The following is a 6,000-nucleotide window of genomic DNA, read 5'->3' on the forward strand; positions in this document are numbered from 1 at the left end:
TCTGCTTCCATATGAAACTGCCTACCAATTAACAGCTCCATCTGCTGGGACCTTCTCCAATGGCCTCTGCCTTTTTCAGCGAGGATGGTGTCCACCTGGGAAAGAGGACTTCTCTGTGGGTCTTTGAGGGCTTCCCAGAACGTCCTCTTGAGGTTGATCAGCCACCGCTTAGACATCACCACAAACTTCATTCTGAAAGGAGGGGACAGAAGAGGATGTGGATTTGTTCCCCCCAAAATACGTACATCCTAGTTTAGATGAGGAGATGCACATTGAGAAATAATTGATATAATTGAAATAGAAGCATCATCCATAGTAGGACAAGTGATCTGTCCTGCACCGGCTGCCCAGGTGTCCACTCATGATGGGCAACTCCAAAGCCCCTGCGGGTCTCCTTTCCTGGAGATCATTGTCTTGAAACCAGGCGGACCTCCAGTACAGGAAACTTTCAAATAGAGGACCGTCCTCTCCAAAGCAGCATACATGGCCACTGTGCCCCAAGGCCAAGTCATTTTATTTGTCCATGCTATGAAGCAACCTAATTCCTATTCGTTCAAAGATAGGCTGGACATGCACATGGTGGGCATGCCGTGAGCAGAGCCGGCTGGAGCCGGGGGTCAGGCTAGATGGCCCGGGAGGCCCCTTCCGACTCGCTCTGTTTCTATGTTGTGACCTCAGTGTGGTTTTCTTAGTCATTCTTTTTCACTTCTTTCATTTTGTTCTATTTGCAGCTTGCTGCGCTTTCAGTACATTTTTAAAGAAAATTTTAGTTAATGGCATGATATTTCATGTGCCCCCTTAAAGGCAGAATAAATATGTTGTGGATTAAAAAAATAATCCTATCAAGAAAAAATCCAGAATACCCAGATTGATTTGCTTGGAGAGTTTCTAGACATTGACAAATTAGCCCTGTGTATTCTGCAACGTTGCACAGATTAACCTGTGGACACTCTTGCACCACACCTGCTTTCAAACTGGGACTCACTTCTTGCAATATTAAGCACAGCTGCCAACTGACCAGGAAGAATGACTTGGTTGGCTCCTGTGCCTTTAAGAGCAACCTCTTGATCTGCCAGAAACCAACAGGCAAAGCCTTTCACTGCATTATTGTAGTGTCCGCAGAGATGCCCACAGTTAAACCCTCAGATAAAGGAGCTGATTAAAAAGAGAGAAAGGGAGAAAAAGAGTTGGCTACTCTAATTAGGCAATCTTAATTAACCATCACTGAAGAATCTTCCCTGCCTGCTGTATTTACTTAGCCACTCTGCAATTGCCATTACTCTCCTAGCTGTCGGTGTGTTTCTAAATTCATCATAAGTATTTCGTTCAAAACAAAACAAAACTGGAAACCGAAAACAGCTTAACAGAATAGTTCACTGTGCCATGGATTCCTCTGCTCTTGTTGAACCACTGAAGCTCAAAACTTGACATGAATCAGCACGATTAAGAACTGGGGGAGGAGATGCACCGTTGCATATTATGCAAACATGATGCAACATTAAACGTTAGGCTTTTAAACAAATAATACTAATACTAGCAATAATAATAATGAATATTGTACTATTTTGTACTATTTCCCATGCATTTCCATGTGCACACTCACTGGGCTTGATACTGAAGTTCCATCATTCTGAATTTTGCTTCTGCTGGACTGCCGAGCGAGCTGAACACTGAAGAATGACCATGGTTTCCAAAGGCGTCTCCAGCGTGCTCCCCAGGCATAAAGACGATGGTGGCCTTTCCTCTCTCTGATCCCCAACTCAGTGAACAAAACGGAGGCAGGGCAGAGCCCCAAAGGAACCAGATCCACAGCATGGACGCTACAGGTGTCCTGGCGGCCTTTGACTGCAGGTGGGCAACTCGTGAACCACCTTGCAGGTCCAGGTGCCAGGCCCAGGTCTCTCAGGAGCAAGCGAGGCACCCGAGCAGCTTGGGGGCCCTCTCAAGCTTCACGAGTTGGCAAAAATGCAAGTGGTTTTATCTGCAGTGTGTCTAACAGGTTGCTCATTATTGTATTATTATTATTATTATTATTATTATTATTATTATTATTATTTGCAATATTTCTATTCTGTCCTACACAATCCAATTGTTCCGGAACAGTTTACAATACAAATAAGCAAAAGTACAGAAGCAATCGAAAATACAGTAACAAAACAAAATGCAACTGAGAATATTGATAAAACCAAATTAAAATTATTTAAACCTTAAAATGTTGGGGAAATAAAAAGGTTTTTACCTGGCGTCAAAAAGAATATAATGTTGGCGCCAGGCAGACCTCTCTGGGGAGCAAATTCCACAGTCAGGGCGCCACCACAGAGAAGGCCCTCCTCCAGGTTTTCACTCTCCTAACCTTCTTCAAGGAGGGCTCACGGAGAAGGGCGCCTGCTGCCAATCTTAGGGGGCAGGAGGGCATATAGGGAAAAAGATGTTCCTTCGGGTATCCTGCTCCCAAGCTGTTTAGAGCTTGATAGGTCAATACCAGCACCTTAATGTGGGCCCGGACTTCAATCGGGAGCCAGTGCACCTGGCAGAGGACTTGCATTATGTGAGAAGAGTGACTGGCCCGTCAGCAACCTGGCAGCTCTGTTTTGGACCAATTGAAGTATCCGGGTCATTTTTAAGGGCAGCCCCACGTAGAGCGTGTTACGGTAATCCAACCAGGAGGTTACCGGAGCGTGGGTCACCATTGCTAGGCACTGCTCGTCCAGGTAGGGATGCGGCTGATGGATCAGCCAAAGCTGGAGGAAAGCGCTCCTCGCCCCCCCACCACCTGGGCCTCCAGGGACGGCTCTGGGTCAAGGAGCGCGCCCAAGCTGTGGGCCCCGTCCTTTAGAGGGAGTGCCACCCCACTCATGGCTAGACTTTGTGCATTAGTCTTGTTGTATTGTCAAGTCTAGCCATACAGTACCAAAACAAAGGCAGCACTTTGCACGACATTGGTACCTGCCAATTCATCTGTATTTAGAAACAATTGTTTTCATGTCAGGGCAAACACAGCCCCTCCCACCATGGCAGGTGCGATTGTGACCCCACGCCCTGCTATACAGGTGCACAACCCGCTTTTGCAGTTATCCTTAAAGCACTCTTGGATGTGATCGTTCTTCAAACAGAAGACAGCTTCAAAGAGAGAAGGTTTCTTCTGGCAGATCTTCAAATAGAGGACTGTTCTCTGAAACGACTACACATGGGTGCCCTATAAGCCAACCAGACTGCTCCAGCCAACCTCATATAATATTATCAGAAAAGAGAAACTCCAGTTCTTAGTTACATCTTCAGGACACGGCAGAAAAAGACTCACCGAGTGCAGCTGTCCATGGCACAGCACCAAATTAAACTGGCACAGAGACTGGGGCATTATTTTCTGCCACAACCTCTTTTTCTCCCCGTCTCGTGGAACGTGGAAATTAGATCACAGACGTCCTGATGAGAACTCAAGCACTCAGGATGACACAAAGAAGCACAAGATCGCACACAGCTTCTCCTGTAACTATATATAGCTCCACAGACATTCAGAAAGCCCTTTACAGAACTCCTGACAAAAGGCTTTTAGGGAGGCAGAGATAAAATTAGGCTGCAAATGTTGCAACAGATGTCCAGGAGCACTTTTGCCGAGGGTGCAAAGCATGTCTATTTGGGGCCTTTCCACACCTGAGGTGGGTTTCAGAATGTGGTGGACTTTCGCAAGCACATTCAACGAGTTCGTGCTCTTGAGATTGGCAAAATAAAGGAAAAGCCCCCATGGACTAAAGAATTCCCATGGACGGGAGGTGAGCTCCACAAAGCAGGGGCAATTTGATCTGATGCATTGCTGTTCTGCAACTGTCTCTCTTCAACAAGCCCTGGAGACCCTTCATGCTGGCCTCCAGCGGGACTGCAGAATTAGACTCCTAGAAGGGTAGAGCTGGAAGGGCCCATGAAGGCCATCTAGTCCAGCCCCTGTTGTTGTGGGACACCATGTCACACCACCCCACTCAGAGGGCTGTCCAGTTTCGCCTTGAATGCCTCCAGTGTGGGAGAGCCCCCCACCTCTCCAGGCAGCCGGTCCCACTGCTGTGTTGCTCTGGCAGTGAGGAAGCTTCTCCTGATGCCCAGCCTGAATCTGGGTTGTCACAACTTGAGCTGATTATTCCCTGCCCTGCACTCTGGCATCAGCGAGAAGGGACCTTGACCTTCCTCTTTGTGACAGCCTTTGGGGTACTTCTAGAGGGATACCATGCCCCTCCTCAGTCTTCGCTTCTCAAGGCTGAACATGCCCAGCTCCCTCAATCCCTCCTCACAGGGCAGTGCTTCCAACCCCTGGACCCTTTTTGTTGCCCTCCTCGGCGCCCTTCCTAGATGCCTGCAAACACTTGCACAGGTGTTCCCGGTTCTGCAGGCACTTGCGAGGTCACTCAGGCCCTGATCCTGACACCAAGGAACTTGGACTGCTGCTGCTGCCCGTTCCTGTGCCAGCCGCTAAGCCTCTTTGGCTGCTGGAACCAGCCAAGGGAAGGCCTTCAGAGTGGACATAAATCTGAATTCCTTGCCTCCTTGTCAGCGGAATGAGGCAGGTCGTTCTTCAGCAAATCTGATCGCTACTTTATCACTCCGCATATAATCGCAGAACGTGCCCCTTGTCCTACATTGTGCACAGTCTTTATTCCCCTCGTCAACACATTCATTTTAACTCTTGGAGAAGATAAAATCAATTAACCGCAATGCTCAACGATTCTCATGGGCAAGGTCAGAGGAAAAAAATATGGGTGGGGCAGAAATGAATCATGGGGAGAAGGAGACATCGTCATGCAAGCTCCCCTGGTGTAAACACACTTGGGGGAAATGAATCCCCGGCGGGCGACTGCGGGAGGCATCTCTCCGCATACAGCAATATACCCCAGTTCCTGGTGAAGAAGCCACTGAATGTCCCAGAGACAAAGCGCCACTGCATGTCACCCCAAAGCTACTGCTGCATGTTGAATGTCAAACACCATCAGTCTTAAACGACATGGCACATCAGCTACCCAATTCTGTCAAAGACGGAAAACTTTTGCATGCCCCCGATCACTTCCCAGCTGTCAGTTCTTCAAGCCAGATGTTGTTGCTGCAAAACAGAGGAAATATCTGGCCCATGTCTGGCGAGCATGAAGCATCAGCACTGGCAGGTACTAATGGGAGTTCCCGCTCCATGGCACACTTGAAAGGGATTGATCCTGACCCTCCCTATGTGCCCACAATCCCTCGGAGCAAGAGCAAGCTGCTTCGCCAAGTGTGTGGCCTCCGGCAATCAGACTGGCACCGTACACAGAAAGCTGGCTGGGCAGGTTGGGTGAGCACACACGATCTGCGGGCAGAAGGGCCCTCCGTCGGGGCTGGGGCACACAGACTGACTGTTGGTGCCAGGCCATGTTCCAGGTTGCGCTGCCTGTTGTTTTGTACAAAGTCCGAAATCACCTGGGACCAGTCTATCCGAGCGGATTGCTCCCCCTCGCAGATGTACCTGTGCATCAGAGGAAACCTTGTTGACCATTCAGAAATTAACCGTGCCACTGCACGATACCCCAGTGGCCTTCCCAGTTGCCCTCTTGAAAGCTTTTCTTCATGTAGTTTGGGAGGCAAAAATGTGGCATCTTTCAGACACCTCCCAAAAATGCACTCAGAGAGTCAGGCTTGTATTTTTGATATGATCTTAAGAGTAATATTTTAAATAGGAGCTTGGTAGACATATCTTAAACAGGATTTTTAAAGTGATATTTTAAATGTGATTGCAATATTCATAAGTAAATTGTTTAGGGATTTGATATGCTTACTGGAATATAAAGATGACAAATAAAGAAATCCATGAGGATTAGGAGCATTGGATCTGCCAAGATTACTGTGGTGCTCCAATGCTACCCAAAAGCTCATTTCAACTTGGGTGGCAAGCTTCTCTTTTCTGCATGGAAATCTGTGCACCTTCAGCTGCACATTTCTCAAAATGTGTGCATTTTCATGCATTGGCTTATTTATTTATGAATTTAT

This window comes from Varanus komodoensis, unplaced genomic scaffold, assembly GCF_004798865.1.
Source record: "Varanus komodoensis strain SLA01 unplaced genomic scaffold, ASM479886v1 scaffold30, whole genome shotgun sequence".
NCBI lineage: Eukaryota > Metazoa > Chordata > Lepidosauria > Squamata > Varanidae > Varanus > Varanus komodoensis.